At 35.7% G+C, this 19,060-nt stretch overlaps 1 protein-coding gene across 4 annotated transcripts in view; it reads left to right on the forward strand.

Moving 5' to 3' along the window:
* Nucleotides 1–6,172: 6,172 nt before the first annotated feature.
* MRTFA (myocardin related transcription factor A) overlaps nucleotides 6,173–19,060 on the forward strand; it is a 69,522-nt gene continuing 56,634 nt past the window's right edge. For all 4 annotated transcript variants that reach the window (XM_083365686.1, XM_083365685.1, XM_083365688.1 and 1 more), the window contains exon 1: nucleotides 6,173–6,313. The gene's annotated coding sequence lies outside the window, so the exon portion shown is untranslated. The remainder of the gene's footprint in view (nucleotides 6,314–19,060) is intronic.

Below are 19,060 nucleotides of genomic sequence, written 5' to 3' on the forward strand. Positions count from 1 at the left end.
GTTAAGTTGTATTCTCTTATGCCTTCCTGTGCAGCAACCTAAGAATTTTGAAGAATGCATTTGAAATTGTTATAAGCATCAATTTTATTACCATTTTAATGCTTAATCAAATGTTGTGTCAGGCTTCCCTAGTATGATAAAATTGGATAATATACATAAATATAGAATGTTAATCATGTCATATTTCTGACATTTAAGAAATTAAAATTATTCCATACATATTCCTCTCCCTCTTCTATCATATGAACCATTTTAACATAATTTTTTAGGGTTGATAAAATTAGTTACTGCAGGCATGCTGGAATAAGAGAATAAAGATGGAATGTGCAAGTTTATGATTCGTATTGTGATAAACCATAGTGTTGCACTATCTGTATATTAAATAAATGCACATATACCCTATTATTAAAATTATAATTTTGAAAAAAAGAACCACTCACAGCAAATAATAAACATTCCATATTGTAACTGTAATAAATGAAAGACTAAGAATTATTCAAGAGTATTATTACTTCAGATCCATAATTGATTAATAAAGAATAAACCTGTTTTGAAATTGGTTATTTTTTCAAAACAGAAACATTGTTTGGATTGATTCTTACTGTAGTTTTGCCAAATGTTAGGTCACAGTAACTCTTAATCTGCTGCCAAACCTTATGAATCATATAAGTTATTATTGACATGGTGGGAAGGCCAAGCAGCCTCAGTAGACCCTAAGAGTAATGCAGATGCAGGATAGGAACTAATAAACTTGATGGGGGGGAGCTATAAGCATAATCCACAGTGGGATGAGGAAAATGGGCTCTGAAGGCATGAGAGGAAAGCCATCCATCTAGAAGAAGGAACTCCTAAATCAAACTCAAATGAACATGAAATCAAATATCTGTACTGTTGTCAATGAAACTGTACCAACATAGTTTTTATGTTTAAATAAATTTGGATGGAGATTATGAGAAGTCTAGGTTGGAAAACATAGGAAGAACATCAGTTTCCACAGATCAGTTTGGAGTTAAGCATGTGGCAAAATGAAAGTCTTAAGGACTGTTGGTTATTGATTATTGAAATAATAGTACCTCAATTAACAAGTATATGCATATAGTAATTGAAAAAATGTGACAATGAATCAAGAAAAAGCAAAACTGTTAAAATAGAAATGAAACCATTTATATATTTTAGGAAGAATTGAAATTATGAAAGCAGACTAGGCCAGTATCATACATTTACATGGTATACTTCTACATGTATTCTCTGTGTAAGTTTATGCAAAAGAATGGAATGTCAATATTTTTAAAAAGCTTGTCATACTTTTGGTGTTCTTTAAATAGTAGAAAAATGCACAAGAAGATATTAACCAACATGGAAGTCTTAAAATTGTGATATGGAAAATTGGATAAAAGAGAAGATCAGATGATAGATGATGAGGGTAATTTTAACATATGCTGTGCTGAGAAACAATATTTATCAGATGTAACTCAATGGCTATATTTACAGCTACAACATTTGTTAATGCTCAAATCAGCAGCATTTTTAGATTCTGAGACAACTGGGTAAATCTTCTGAAACTAAAAAAAAATCCTACCATTAGTTTTACAGGCATTTGTTACCAATAAATCAATTTGTTATGCAGAAGTTAAAAGATGAGTGGAATAATTAGAGCTTCCTATATTGCTTAGAGTAGACAATGAGAGACTGAACCTTATGGCAAGAGTGTCAATTGCTCTTAAACTGATTTCTATAACAAAAATAATATTTGGAATGTATTGGACTCCATTATGTTTGTATAGTAAAGGTTTGTCTAAAACAGCATTATGTTGGAGATGTAAGAAGGACAATGCTTCCTTAAAATATATCTGTACAATGTCCTATGTACAATGCCTTTACTAGGCTTTGGGAGAAAGTAGTGGCTTATATAAACGTGACTGTGTGACAAAAGCTAAAGTTTTCAGAGGATAATGTTCTCTTGAATTACATACCTACTATAGGGAACTTGACCTGAACAATATAAATGTTTTTCCTGAGCTATTACTATGTTTAAAAGACTCATACTGCAATACTGGGAAGATAAATATATGGATTGAAGTTTTGATTAAACCTGCTATGTATGAGCAGATTGCATAGAGACATAAACTTTGTTTGGATAAATATAATGAAATATGAGACCCATTTATATAACACAGTAGGTTAAAAAACCCATGATAGCTATAAAAGTGTATTAGAAGTGTGTGTGTATAAAATGTTTATATTAGACAATATATATATAGAATTGTAGCTATTTATTGCAATCACATATGAATGAATGAAAACCTTTATTGTCAAAGTACAACCATATATACATTTGAGATTGGCTGAGCCTCCTTTCGTGCCCCCACCCCCAACTTACAGTGACACAAACCCTCCATCTTATTACACCATGTGAGCTAATTGCACAACGCACCGGCCTCACAAGTCAATCATGCATAAAGTTTATAAAATTATTTCCTGTTCAAAAGCCTAACAGCCCATGGATAAAAGCTGTTCTTCAGCCTGTTGGTACGGCTGGCTGTACTCCTTTATCTCCTACCCAATGGTAGGAGAGTAAAGAGATACGGTCCAGGGTGTGTGTCATCCCTGAGAATTTTCCTCACACTTCCAAGGCAGCGAGCCCTGGCGATGTCATCCAGTGGTGTCAGGGGACAGCCCACAATGTCTTGTGCTGTGCTCACCACCCTCTGTAATGCTTTCCTATCTGTGGTTGTCAGATCAGCATACCAAACCACAATACCATATAAGAGGACGCTCTCTATAGTAGACCGGTAAAAGAGGGTCATAAGCCGTTTTTCTACCCTGTTCTTCTGCAATATATACCACATATATTTCTATGTCTTGTTTCTTTTGTTTTTTGTATTCTGTCATTTTGGATTAATTGAAAACTGCCTTAAGGCTTCTGCCACTGAGCTTCAGCAAAAAGATGCATTATAGTTGTTTTACAAGAGATCAGTCTTTAAACAGAAAAATTAAAAAAGATAGTCCAACATACTGAGTTGGCAGGGAGGGGCTCATATAGCCATTACTATGAAGGCTTTTAGTATAAATAATAGAGAATAAGTGATATACCAGTAGTACAGCCACTAGAGGTCACAGGCTGTTAGGAAAATAAATGATGCTGTGCATCACTGTGTAGCAGTAACAGACATTTGTATATCTTTACTGCAGGTCTCTGGGTGATCTGCACTACATCAGCAAATAATTCTCTTTCCTAATTACTTAATCAGAATGACAACAAAATGATTCCATCCCTCCTATATGGTATAATTTGTAGTGCTAAAATGAAAACCAATTCTGGTGGCCACTTGGTTTTTGTTTCAAAGGAATGTAAATTTTCATTTCTGGTATTCAAAACATATTTTTTTCCCTCAGAATTATTTAAGTAACTTTTTTTGTACAGGCTCCAGCTGGAGAGTCTAAAAAAATGCGACCAAAAACAGGGTAGATTCCAGAAAATAATAAAAAACAAATACCCTAAGAAACTACTTACAATATGTCTTACCTTTAATAAATTAATGATGTTTAGTTTAACATTGTTTCAACTTTTGCTGTTCTGACAAATACAGAGATTAAAGTTTGATTAGCTGACAAGTTTTTCCCCACACCATGGTTCTTATTGCACGAGTGAATGAATATATGGACTATATATAATTTAAACAGACTGTAATTGAGGATGTTGTGATTTTTTGTGTTTATGTAGCATTATTGAAACAAATTATAAATATCCACTGAAAGATTAATCATATCATGCTAATGCTGACAGGTTAAAACTGAATTTCAAAACAAAAATATAAAGATAGATAATAGATAAAAACATATTTTTAACATGATATAGAAGCATTTCTAGAAAGAATTTAAGGATTTATAGTAGACAAAGGTTAACATGGGTCTGCAATGTAAGACAACTAAAAAGACTAAAGTAATCTAATACATCAAGTGAATTATAGTAGCAATACTTTATTTGCAATACAATCTGCAACAATAGTGCTGTCTTGGAAAGATGCCAACAGATTGGCAAAGAGGAGCAAAGACTAAAAGGTTTATGCATGGTTTCTCTATTCCTTAAAATTAGTTAGATGTTATGGAGAAAAGCCAGGTTGACAGTATGGACCATTATTCACCATCTTGACTTATTATATAAAATTGTCTTCCAAAGACATTTTGGCAGTTCTCTTCCTAACCACCTTATCCATTTTTCTACTAATATTCTGTTGTTGTTAGTTGCAAAGTCGTGTCTGACCCATCGGGACCCCATGGGCAATGTTCCTCCAGGCCTTCCTGTCCTCTACCATCTTCTGGAATCCATTTAGGCTCACGTCTACTGCTTCAGTGACTCCATCCAGCCACCTCATTCTCTGTTGTCACCTTCTTCTTTAGCCCTCAACCTTCCCCAGCATTAGGCATTTCTCTAGTGAGTCCTTCCTTCTCATTAGGTGGCCAAAGTATTTGAATTTCAACTTCAGGATCTGGCCTTCTAAAGAGCAGTCAGGGTTGATCTCCTCTACGACTGACTGGCTTGATCGCCTTGCAGCCCAAGGGACTCGCAGGAGTCTTCTCCAGCACGATAGTTCAAAGGCTTCAATTCTTTGGCGCTCAGCCTTTCTTATGGTCCAACTTTCACAGCCATACATTGCAACTGGGAAGATCATAGCCTTGACTATATACACTTTTGTTGGCAGGGTGATGTCTAAATAAATAAATAAATGTCTCTGCTTTTGAGTGTGCTGTCTAGATTTCCCATGGCTTTCCTCCCCAGGAGCAAGCGTCTTTTAATTTCTTGGCTGCAGTCCCCGTCTGTGGTGATCTTGGAGCCCAGGAAAATAAAATCTGTCACTACCTCCATTTCTTCCCCAACTAATATTCTACTTCGTTGTAAATATTTTTTTCTGGTCCATCAATCACGAGTATAATTTGTCTACAGGTAGTCCTGGACTTACAACAATTGAGCCCAAAATTTATGTTGCTAACTGAGGTATTTAAGTGAATTTTGCCCCGTTTTATGACCCTTCTTACCATAATTGTTAAGCGAATCAATTGCAGTTGTAAAATTAGGTACTCAGTTGTTAAGTGAATCTGGCTTCCCCATTGACTTTGCTTGTCAGGTTGTCAAAGGCGATCACATAAGCCTGGAACATTGCACCTATCATAAATATGAGCCAGCTGACCACATGACCATGGGGTTGCTGCAACGGTCATAAGTGTGAAAAATGGTCATAAGTCACTTTTTAAGAGTGGTTGTAACCTTGGGTCATTAAACTGTTGTAAGTCGAGGACTATCTGTTAAAATATGTTTTATATTGCATTTGGCAATGTTGAATGAGAAATATGGGAGCTGTAGTCCAATTCATATGAAAGGCATTAGGACCAAGAAGAGCATGCAGATGGTAAATCCTGAACCAGATTAAGTGGTTGAAATTATAATAAAGAGGATTTCAGTTAAATTGACAAAATTATCCCAGTAACATGACCAAAATTGAGATCAACTGTTTTCCATTTATCAAAGAAATCTAAGAAGAGACTTTCTGGAGGATCAGAAGCAGACCATATTAAAACATGTCCAAGGAAGTTACATACCTCTACAATACCCATGTTGGTGCGCTATCCCTTTAAGAATTCCTCCATCTCCTTCCTCCCAGGGCCATGACAGTATTTGAATACTCTTAACTTCACCTAGGGGCGATGACATAATTCCTATCTTCTAATTGGCTGCTTTCTGCTTCAGTCACTTTTTGCCTTCCCGCCCATCCCTTTCCCTCACTCGCCGCCCAGAGGCCGTTAACATTTCTAGTTACTCCACAACCGTTGACGGGAACTGGTGCCATTCATTGCTGTGCCTCGTTTTCATTGGCTATGCAAGCTTGTCAATTTGGGACTCCGGCAATCGATGGGCGGAAGCTTCCGCGGCGGCGAGGCTGGGAACCGGCGGCAGCGGTGGTGCTAGCGAGAGCGGTCTCTGCGTCTTCAGACAACTTTTTCGTCGGGGGAGGTGTTGACTTTGGAAGGCAAGGGCGACCGCTAGGATGTATTAGCGATCAGGTGAGTGGAAAGAGGCTGCGAAGAGAACGGACCGACTGCTTATCCCTCCCACTCTTGGACTCTTCCATGTATGGGGCAGGGAACCGCCCCTCTGAAAAAAACACAAACCCGGGGCTGCTCGGGGTTTAGCCGGGGTCGCCGCGGTCCTTCCGTTTCTTGCGATGTGAGGACCGTGGTGAGCCGCCGCCCTTCGTCCTGGGAACCTCCCGAATGAACAGCCGCTGCCGGCGGACACTCTTTAATTTCTCCTCCAGTGAGTCAGGCGTGCGGTCCCTCCCTCGGCGGCGGCGGGGGCGGCGGCCTTCTTCACCAGTTCTCTTAATCAGCTTGACTTCGGGATGCCCCTCGCCCTCTTCCCTCTGCTGCAGTAGTACCTCCTAATCCAGAGGTCTTCAAACTCGGCCCTTTTATGACTCGTGGACTTCAACTCCCAGAATTCCTCAGCCAGCATGCCTGGCTGAGGAATTCTGGGAGTTGAAGTCCACGAGTCATAAAAGGGCCGAGTTTGAAGACCCCCCTGTCCTAATCAAAGAGTAGACTTCTCTCTTTTCCCATGGATCTCCGTCGGTGAAGCCGGGGCTCTTTCCTGCTTTTCTTGGTGAGCTACGAGGCTTCTGCTCTCCGCTGTAACGCCGCCTGCAATCGTGTCGCTCCATGCTTTTGCGTTTTTTTTTTCTGAACGCGTTTCTTTTTCGTTTCCTTCTGGTGATTACGCCATTGGAGGGGAAAAGGGTTTTTGCGAGCAACGGAACTTAGGGTTCGTTGACCGAGGAAAGAATTCTTTAACAAACTTTGGCTGCAAGAAAGATTTCCTTAGTGGTCTTGTTTTAACGCCCCCTCCCCGACATTTATGTAGGCGTTGAAATATGCTGATTCTGTAGGAGTACCGTACCTGCATGCTAAAATTCACAACGCCAATGGATTGCAAGTGAAGAGATACCAAAAATGCCATTTGCTGCCATATTTTCTGGAGTTTTGCAGGTCACATACAGTATGGTTACTGTGCAATACCACATTGAGGCTTCAGTTTCAAAAATATATTGGGAAGAATGTTTTTCTGTATATTGGAATATAGTAGGCAAAAATTGCCTATGATTGGTTTAATGGGCTACAGACTATTAGGCATTGTTTAATACCACTCCCATTGTAGCTGCATACCTTGATAACCATAAGAATATGTTTTGAATAATCCATAATAAAAGTATGTTCTGTGTTACAGACAGAAGACATGACAGCTTTCCTAAGTTTCCCATTTTGAATTCACTCCAGCATTACTTTTTTTTAAAAAAAAAAAAAGAGTAGCTGGCTGTTTTTGTAAAAATAGGTCTTATGCTGCTTTCATATGAATACATTTATTGTAGTATGTACTTTCATATTATTCATACTATGTACTCATACTAAAATGGACTGTTAAGCCACTGGATTTGTTAGCTTTTCTGATATGAATTCTTCCCCTGAAATACCACACATGCTTTTCTTAAAAGTGCATATTTCTACTTGCTTCTGCTGCTGGAATGGTTTCTCAGAATATTTCTGTATTTAAATTATACGACTAAGGTTCCATTTATTAAGAAACTTAACTACATATTGACTGTAGTTGTTTGTTTCCATGAAAACTATCTTAAAGTGTGCTTTAATGAGCACAGCAGTAGAAAATGATATATTAATTATTGCTTTGGATTAGATACTAAATAAAAAGTTAAATGATTTTGATACTAGCAAGTTGAGAAAGCAAGACCAAGATTGCCATTCTCTGTTCCATCTCAATAATTTAGTTTTCCTCATCTAAACAGTGTTGTTCAGCCATTCTTGCTCATTTGTACACATCTTATGATAGTGTGATGACCTAAATATGAAAGATACCTGAAACATAATTAGCATATTTCTGATTAAGAAATTGATTTATATGCAGAAATGGATAACTACATAATATCTTTTGGAATTAAACAAATGAGAATTATCTGTTAGTTATAATGGATTAAAAGACAAAACAGTGATTTTGACTGCATAATAAATGTTTTCTTTGTTGTATTCTGCAACTTCTTCAAAACGTGTGTTTTAAGAATGATTCATATATCTTCTCAACATCCCTCTTTGGTATGGACATAATATTTTTTAAATCTTGACCATGCATTCATGTGAACATCAGCAGCAACTGATTATACATAATTAGTGTGCATGAACATGCTGGCATATATTATTGTTTTGAATCCTAAAATAATTGAAATAAAGGAAATTTGTAAATAAAAGTACTTATAAAGTGCTTATAAAAGGTATACTTTCCTGAATTTTCATTGTTAAATTAGGTACAAGCTAATATTTTGAATTATACAGTATATGGCAGAGGTCAAACTGCCGGCCTACAGGCCGAATGCATCATACAAAACTGTGCCCACCTCATTGCCAGCAATGGCAAAAAAGTTGTGATATGCCACGCCACGCCACGTGATGTTGCGAGTTTGACACCCCCTGGTATATGGTATTTACTATATATTTGTGAAAAAAGGAAAACATGGTTTCACTGCTATATGCAATAAGAATATTAAAATTATGTTAGCAGTTTATATGTTCAGTCATAACTATATCTTCAATTTTTGACATATTGCAAAGATTCTGTAAGATCTGCAGAAATAATGAGTATAACATAACCTTTGAAGTTTTCAGAAAAATGATTTGTGAATTAATGGTGAATGCAACCACGTATGCTAGTAGTTTCTAACCACTAGTTGTAGGAAGTTGGTAAAACTAATAGTAACTACTATTCTGCAATTATCTAGGTGTCTATAATTGTTTTCAATATTTGTGCAAAATTACAGAAAAGTGCATAGTTTGGTATTGGATTCAGAATTCAGCATTCTTCTTAGCCATGGAATTCAGAAACTAAATACAACATGCATTCCTTAATTTATTTAGATTATTTATTTTCTGTTCTCTGTTGCATAGAACTTATTTTTCTTTATATCAATTCCATATTTTATCCATTGGAGTCAACTTTAGATAGCTTATTCTCTTCCTCTTCTTTTCTCTTTTACTATATTTTAAAACTATAGGGAGATATTTAAAAATGTATACTGCAGCAATATAGGTGGAAATAAGTTTGAACTCAGTAGAACTTACTTCCAAATAAGCTTATCTGGTGTTCTGCTGCATGCATAAACAGGTAGTCCTTGTTTGGCGACTGCCTCAGACAGCAACTGTTCACAGTTATGACACTGATGTAAAGAAACTCATGTTTAGACAAACATGGAGGCTTCTGAAGTTTTGTAATTAAGAAAACTAGATACAGCATTCCTTTATGTAGAAAGCAAGCTGCAGTTGAAGCCAAGTTGATTCAAAATTATTGAAGCAAGAAGTTATTTGGGGAATTTTAGATTAAAAATCTACTAATGAGGGAAATTTTGGAATAGATACTTGAGAATATCTACAGGCATTCTCTATTGTGCTGAAAATATTATGCATTGTTCTTTGATTTGAAGTATATTAGCAGCTTTTAGATATTTTGCTTTTTAGATTTTTAAGCAGGTATGCTTCAAATTATTAATTCTAGTCAGAAAATGTCAGTTTTCTGTTTAATAGCATGACAGTTATTGTCATTATGAATTCTGAGTGATAAAGGAAAGGAATGTCTTGAGTACATGAAGCTATTATTTTTATCACATTAAACTAATGACAGTATGATGTCTGAATGTAGCCATTACTTTTCAGCTAAAGACTGTCAGAGAATTACAAACTAATTTAAAAACATCTGAAAGTGAAACACTTTCCTGTGCACACTTACTATTCCCACCAGGATGTTTCACTCTATAAAGGTGATAGTGCCTCATTTGTAATGCACTTTTTAAAGAAAGTTGCACGAGTCACTTAGTTTCAATATTTCAGATATTAATCCTTCTAAAATTTGACCATTAATTGATTTAATAACTCATCTATAGGTAGTTTGAATGGATAAAATTAAAAATATTTCCTATATTTTGTAGAACTGCAACATATTTAATAGAATACGGTATACATTAATTTCTGAAGATGTGCTGAAATTGCTTAGAGAAAATCATTGATATTAATTATATATTACATTTCTAGAGCATCAACTATTGATTTGTTATTGTTGTTTGGCTATCAAGAAAGCAAAAATCATACAGACTACAATATGCTGGTTTTAAGAGCAAAGTACAGAATCTTTGAAACCGCAACAGGAACTCACAACTTTTATTTACTGAGTTAACTGAAGAGAATTTCCTTGAACAATTTGTCACTTTTCTTTGTTTTATGAGTGGGGAGAAGATGAATAAAATCCAAGTTCCTGTCTTGAGATCAGAGACTTTTTTGAGTGCCAGCTGGAGACTTTCCATGTTGCTCAGCTACTCTGAAGCTGTGACTCACAAGTAGTGGAAGGCAGATAACGCATTGTAATTGTTGAAATAGCAACAGTTTGGCCTGGACATGTAAACACTGATCTATAAACATTTCCACTGAATTGAGAAATTTATTAGCAAGACAAGACTTCTACATCTTTTCAAGATGATGTTATGTTCTGAGAAGAACAAATTCCCTTCCCCTCTTATCCTCCCATCATCTCATCCTGTATAGATGGGAAACAGAATATCTCTGTTCTGTTATCAACTGTTAGTCAAGGAATGAGAAATTTATGCACATTTTAGTATTTGCTAGTGGAATCCATATAATTTAAAAATAGTACCTTTGCATTGATAGGGAAATAAAAAATATATTGGGGAATTTTAGTAAAATTTCTGAGATGTAGATCAGCATAAATGTATGATTCTTGATAAAACTGGCAAATAAAAAATAGGCTAAGTATTTGTCTTGGCTGTCTTCAGTTGTTTACATTGTCTTTAAGAACACCGGAAGGGTATTGCTGGACCAGGCCATAGGCCTATCCTACTTACTCTTTTTTGAACCATTGCAAGCTCTATAATATACTTCTTGAAATGCAATGACTAGTGTAACAAAGTTTTACTACAGACTTATATAAGAGCATTATTTAGGTGGTAGTTCTAGTTTCAGTTTCTTTCCTAATGATCCTAACAATGAAAATTGCCATTTTTACAGCAACAGAACACATGGGTTGACATATCTTTGAAGAGTCCAGTATAATTCCATGAACAAATTTGGATTCTTTTGTCCCAGCATCCATTACTTTGTGTAGATTTATATTGAAATGCATCTGCATTTGAAGTCCAATCACCCAATTTGGACACTTTTTTAATTTTATTCTGAATTGTTTGGTTGGTTGTTTTTCAGTGGCGGAGAACAAATGCCAGTGTTAAAGGGGAAATTATTTTTTGTAAAAAGGTTAGAAGTTTCATATTTAACAGTTTGACACTTTATTAATTGAACGTATTTATTAAACAAATTTACATAATTGCCCAACTCAGATAACACAAATTAAAAGTCCACAGTTAAAATTCACAATTTAACCTCCCCATTTATATAGTATCCTTCTCAATACATGACTCTCAGTTTTATTACAAATAAAAACAATATAAAAACAGCAAAACAATACAACAATGAAAACATGATCAAAGCATATAAAAAACCACATCACAAAATTCAAAACTCACAGCTGAGATGAGCACATCCATCCCTGACAGCCAATACACCTTTTGAATATGTAATATCTAAATTGGGTGATTTTATATATTTTGAATTTCTCAATTTGGCATATAGCATGACTTCTAGTTACTTTTAACAGTTCTTCTTATTTGGATATTTGTCTTATGTTTCAATGGTAAAAGCAGAAGTGTTTAGTTTCTTTCCCTTCTCATTTAGCATTTTTTTATTACCTTTTCTCTTCAGTGGCCTCTCGGTTGGATTCCTATTTCAGATACATTTGTTGTTTGAAGAACACAGCAAAGAGCATTGAGACAAGGGGGGTTTGCGTCTTTCATTGATAAAAGATTGCATTTCTGCCCAAGTTTATGGCATTTTGTATTTTTACCTCACTTGGATAGAACTTCAGGTTTTTTTTTTAAAGAAGGCTTACTTGCCTTTAATAGTTGTGATGCTGCTCATTAACCACTGTAGTGTCTTCTTGGACTTCATAGATGTTTTTCATTTTAGATATACATTCTAACTGAGATTCTGTTATTACCTTTCCTGAAGTCAAATCAAATTGGATTGGAAGTTGAGTCATGAAAATGAGTTATTTTCTTTTTTGGTTTGAAACATTTTGCTACTTATCCAAGTAGCTTTTTCAATCTGAAGAAGCCTGAAGAAGCTACTTGGATAAGTAGTGAAATGTTTCAAACCAAAAAGAAAATGTCCAGTAGCCATGTCTCAACTTCTGGACAACTCTTATCTGGATGATTGAGAACCTTCATTCAGCATATTAGACTTTCTCAGCAATGCTTCCTTAAACATTAAAAAGTGTAACATTATGATCACTATTCCCACTTGGTTCAAGTATGTTTAGATCTTGAGTAAAATTCTGGATATTACAACATTTTAACATTCAGTGTAGTATTGTTTTTCTGACCCAGCACAGTATTTTAGAATATCTAAAAAGTTGGTATCTTTATTATACCAATAGTATTCTAGTTGTGGGAGTCTGTTGAAATAGTCTGTTGTTATTTTACTTCTTTTTTAGATACCTCTCTAATTTTATTTTTACTGCTACAGCTAGTTACCATTTTACCAAATGTGTGCAATTTTATTGATGGTTGTAAAATTTTATGGCACAAAATTACAATCAGTATTTGAGATACTATATATCAGTATTACTAAATGAGAACCACCCAGAGTTTCTGGGAGTTGGTTGCCATAAACACTTAATAAATTCATTTCTCACACTTTAGAGTTGGCAGTTCATAGGAGTTACATTGCAATTAGCTCCACCCCTGGAAATCATTTTACATTTATCTCCATTCCGATATGATATTTTGCAGCCCATATCTAATGTTAATAAAATAGTATCAGCATTTTTTCCTTTACCTTTTCCTTTTTTCATATCCCTATCAATATAATATTAGGTGTAATATATTAACTATATATTTTCACTCTTGGTGATCCAAGTGATGCTGTGGCCACCCTTTTGCAATGCCTGGAAGCTGTAGGGGCCTGGATGGGGGACAGCAGGTTTCAACTGAACCCTGATAAGACTGAATGGCTTTGGGTATTTGGGGGGGGGGCTCCAGGATCTGGGACTTTGTCATCTTTGACTCTGGATGGGGTGGCACTGCTCCAGAAAGACCTGGTCCACGACTTGGGGATTCTCCTGGGCTCGCGACTCCTGTTCAAAGAGCAGGTGACAGTTGAGGCTAAGAGAACCTTTGTACAATTTTGTGTTGTCTGCCAGTTGCTGCCTTTCCTGGATCAGGATTCCGTGTACTAAGTTGTTCAGTCCCTAATCATTTCACAGCTGCACTATTGTAATGGACTACATGGGGCTACCTTTGAAGAGCATTCAGAAGCTACAGCTAGTGTAAAGTGCAGCAGTGTGGATAGTTTTGGGGGCCCCAAGAATGGCCCCTGTAACAGCACTGCTCTGTGAGCTGCATTGGCTACCAGTCTGCTTCCGGATGGAATTCAAGGTGTTGGTGATCACCTTTAAAGCCCTTCATGGCATGGCTCCAGGTTACTTGAGGGACCATCTCACCTACTGGGATTGGCCCATACCAGTGTGTACCACTCACGCCGGCAGGGGAAGCATGCAATTGGGTCAGCCCAATTTTGCCGGTTGATGTGGTCCAGGAGGAGGACCTTCTCTGCTGTTGCTCCTGTCCTCTAGAACATCTTGCCCTCCAATGTGAGATTGGCCCCAACCTTCCTATCTTTTCGTAAGGGCCTAAAGACGTGGCTTTGCCAGTTGGCTTTGGACCCCAGTGGGGAACAACGCAATGGAGATGGTTGAATAACAACAGATCCCACCTATGCCCCAGCCCTCCCCTTGTGTCCTTGCTTTTAATGTCTGATTTTAATTTTATGTAACTGCATATGTAACTGTAAGCTGTCCAGGTTACCCTATGGTAAGATGGGCAGCCAATACATTTAATAAGTAAGTAAGTAAAGAAATAAAGAAATAAAACTATTATTGCTCTTTCCAGCATGTGTCCAGTATATGTGCTGTTTATTTATTTAGCGTATGGCAAGTATATGTGCTGTGCCATATGTAGACTTGCTCCTGTAGTTTCAAGTATATATTAGTTTTGTAAAGATTTAAAGCTGCACATTAGGCTCTGTGTACTTTTTATGTTACTAAAACTTTTGGAATTTTTTGGGCTATCTTTCCCATAGGCTCTGAAGGGCTTCTAATAGGTGTCATTGGGCTTCTAATGGGACTTTATAGCAAGCAATCTCTGGTAAAATGTATTTAATTACAATTGAATCTCAGATAACTATCCAATACTTTGTCCCACTTACATTCAGTGTGCAATCAGGATTTGAACAAAAATGAATGATTTCTTAGCAGAATGCTTCCAGACCTTTCATAGCAGCACAAAGGGATATTTTCCTTTAAAAATCTTGCTGTAATAGTGTATGATTTTGTTTAGCAAGAGCCCCTCCCCCCTATAGTTGTGCTTGTAAGTTTATATTCCCTTTGCAGAATTTGTAAGATGTGCACTATTTTGTATGTAAACATGAGCGATCAGTCAAACCACAATGTGATTCAAATTAAATTAATAGTACAGTCATTAAACCTTAAGAGTAGTTGTTTGATATCAGGTTGTGCAGGGAATAGTACAAACACTATTAAAACTTTAAAAATGTTAGCTTATGCAAACAAAGTGGGAAGCAAAGCCTAAAGCAAGTTTGAAAGTGTACCTGCCTTGCCTGCACAACCTGATAAGTTGCTTGGGAAGAGGGGAAGGAGGTATTGTAACCCAGAGTATGAGAATTCCTGATTCATAATGTCAGAGCATTTTTCAGATTTATTTCCTTTGCAGTTTTTAAAATTTGGAAAAGAAATACAGATTTATTACCACAACTGAGTACAAAATTTCAATTGCTAAGCAAGGCAGTTGTTAAATGAGTTTTGCATGCCCCATTTTACCACCTTTTTTTGCCATAATTGTTAAGTGAATCACAGCAATTGTTAAGCAAATCATGCAGTTGTTAACCGAATCTAGCTTCCCCTATTGACTTTATTTGCTTGAAGTCAGCTGAGGTTACAAATGGTGGTCACACGACACTGTCATAAATACATGCTAGTTGCCAACAGCTCGAATTTTGATCACATGACGGTCGAGACACTGCACCAGTTGTGTAAAAAACAGGCATTAGCCCTTTTTCCAGTGCCATTGTAACTTCGAAAGATCACTAAATGACTGGTTAAAAGTCAAGGAATACTTGTAAACATATCACAAAATTGGAAATTTCTAAAGTATCTGTTTCTCTGTGGACCTTTTAGAAATAATATGAAGGCTCAAGTACAGGCAGGATAATTATTCTTCTCTTGTTGCTAGATTACTAATGCTGAAATGCAACAGTTTAAAATAGTTTTGTGGCGATTTTGTGTCTGGCTTAAAAGTTACCATGGCTTAAAAGTAAGCAGAATGACTTAAAAGTAACCCTAATTTTTTGTCCCTCAGAAATTGTTTGTCCATTTTGAAAGTGAGTTGAATGAAAATTAGGTATGTATACATTTACACACGAAACAAGTATGAATGGAAAATGGAAAGTAAAAAAATAAACATTTTCTCCTTGATTTTATTTAAGCAAAAAGTTGTTAACACATGATCTGATAGAAAAAGAATTGCACATCTCCTTTAATGCCTAACACTGGATAATTATAAATGATTTTGTCTGTTGGAGGTTTAAATTATCTTATGTACATCTATAATATTGATGTGCAATTTGCATACTAGCATAGTTCCTGATTGGCAAATTAAAATTTCCATTTTGAATTTATAGGCAGGTTGACAGCTTTCATCAAATAGGCATGTTGAGTATGGAAATTCACTTCAGTTTAAAATTCCCTTCCTTAATTCAACTATAGTGGAACTATATATATAATAATTATATTAATTTATACTCTTTTGCATTTGTATATATGCTCAAGGGGTCTTACAACAATAGCAAAATAATAGTAAAGTATAACAAAATCCATCTCACCACGACACAAAACCGGAAGTCCTCCCCTATTTCTTCTTTTCTTTAGACTAGCCAAACCCAAGTCCTGTAGCTGTTCATATGTTTTAGTCTCCAGGCTTTGGATCATCTTAGTTGCTCTTCTCTGAATTTTTTCCAAACTCTCAGCATCTTTTTTGTGATATGGTGACCAAAATTGGCTGCAGTATTCCAGGTGTGATCTTACTAGGGTTTTATAAAGTGGAACTAATACTTCGTGTAATCTTGATTCTATGCCTCTGTTTGTACAACCCAGGATTGTATTAGCTTTTTTGGCTGCTGCTGCACAGTGCTGGCTCATAGTCAAGTGATCGTCTAGGTAGGACTCCAAGGTTCCTCTCACAGTTGCTGTTTTTGAGCCAGGTCTCCCCTAATCTGTACTTGTAACTTTGATTTTTCTTGCCTAAATGTAAAACTTGCTTTTCTCTACATTGGAACTCATTTTGTTGGAATGAGTTGAAATGATCCCTAATTGTTCTACAGATGAAAAACTTCCATCTAAGTGCTGCTAATGCATAAGCAGATTATTATTATTATTATTATTATTATTATTATTATTAATTAAATTTTTATACCGCCCTTCTCCCGAAGGACTCAGGGCGGTGAACAGGGCATATCTTAAAACTACAAAAATACAAAAATTAAAAAAGAATTAAATTATTGCCCACAATAAAAACAATAAAAACATATATAAATATTAAAACCCTAAGTGATTCCCCATCAGGCCAGGCCAGCTTGTTCAAATAAATGGGTCTTTAACCCGCGACGGAAGGAGCGGAGATCTGGTGCCATCCGGAGCTCAATTATGGTTAAGCAAACATTCCAAAGAGTGCACTAATTATTTCACTTCTATTGATTAGTCCCTTGACTTTAACAAAATGCAAGACAATACCAGAAACCAAATGACTATAGATTAACATTAACATTAGACCAACAATCAAAAAGTAAACAATACCCCAATCAAGGAAGTGCCAAACAAGCTAACAATAAACAGCCCAACCAAAGAACCTCCAAGACCACTTCCACTAACACTGAAAGGGCAAGCCACTAGAATATAAACTGAGAGCAAACCCCACTCTTTTCCTAGCATTGATAATGTTACATAGTTTGGGTAATGAAATGTCTGCAAGAAAACAACCAAGCTCAGAAAGCATCAGAGACCCCTCATTTCAACCCTAAACTACAGATATTCTCCTTTATAGATTCAATATTTGAGAAAACTTTACTGTGACATAACTTTATTGAAGACATCCTATTCACTATCTTAGTTAGAAAAAGTACTGTATTTATTGGCGTATAACACGCACTTTTTCTTCCTGAAAATAGGGGGCAAATGATGTGTGCGTGTTATACGCCGATATAATTTAAGGTTTTTTTCCTGAAATTTCCTTTTTAAAATGAGGTGCGTGTTATACGCTGATAAATACGGTATGTGAAGAACTAGATCAATTAGCCTTAAGAAGAGTAAATTTAGTCAAATGTTCCAATTAGTGAGATCACAATTAGATATGAGTTTGATGGTTCATTAACTTAAAAAAGAGCATACATTTTGATTGTCATCGTTGGAGTTTGCTGTTCATATCACAAATTATAAAAATGAATCGTACTGATCAAAAGATACCTTTGTAGAACTCGCTGTTGATTTTTTTTACAAAATTTATACTGACACCAATCCCAATTAAAAACTATGAGGCTCACAAAAATATAAATACTTAAAAACATAAAACAAAATACAAAAAATTAAAAACTAATTACAGTGTAACCAAAATCTCTAAAAGTTACTGTGTTTCCCTGAAAATAAGATCGGGTCTTATAATTTTTTTGGCTCCAAAAGACACCTTAGGGCTCATTTTTGGGGAAACATGGTATCAGGGTGATCAGCCCGGCTGGACCCCCAAACCCCGGTGTGCGCACAAGAACAATAGGTAAATGTCACTATTGCTAAAGAAGTTCCCACTAATTGCTAAATCGGAAGTTTCACATGCTTTTTCTCAACAAAGAAGTGACTGTGTCCAAAAATGTCATCTAGTCCTTTTCTATCAATGAAATTGTAGAGTGTGTGTGTGTGTACATACATACATATCTGCAGTCAGCCCAGGTTCGAATCTCAGAAGGGTATGGCTGACTGATGAAAACTAATAAGTTTGAAATGCATATCAGTCTCCCTTAATTCTTTGTTAGCAATTTAAAATTTACACAAATATGAGCTGTCACCGGTGTGACTACTGCCTGTCGATGGCCTTCAGGTTAGGCTGACACAGGAAATAAAGATTTGTCCCATGTTTGGGGTCTAGCAAGGTAATCTAAAAATAGTTAACAAGCATTTGACATACATATGTATATGTATATGAATATATGTATATGTATACACACAGATGTATGTATGTGTATGTGTATGTGTGTGTATATGTATACACATGTACGTATGTGTGTATATGTATGTGTGTGTGTGTGTGTGTATATATATATATATATATATATATATATATATATGTATGTATGTGTGTATACATACATATGTGTGTATATACATTTATATATGTGTCAAATACTTTGTTAACTATTTAGATTACCTTGCTAGGCCCCAAACATGGGGCAAATCTTTATTTCCTGTTTTCAGCCTATCTTGAAGGCCATCGAACAGGCAGTAGTCACACCGGACAGCTCATATATTTGTGTAAATTATTTGTAAATTATTATTTGTGTAAATTATTTGTGTAAATTACTTTGTTAGTAATTTACACAATTTATATATGTGTGTATATACACACATACATGCATACACACACATATACATATACATACACATACATACATACATACATATATATATATATATATATATATATATATATATATATATATATATAAAAGTCCGAGTACCAGGTGTATTTATTTGTAAAAAGGAGGACATATT

Source organism: Vipera ursinii (assembly GCF_947247035.1).
Source record: "Vipera ursinii genome assembly, chromosome: 6".
Lineage (NCBI taxonomy): Eukaryota > Metazoa > Chordata > Lepidosauria > Squamata > Viperidae > Vipera > Vipera ursinii.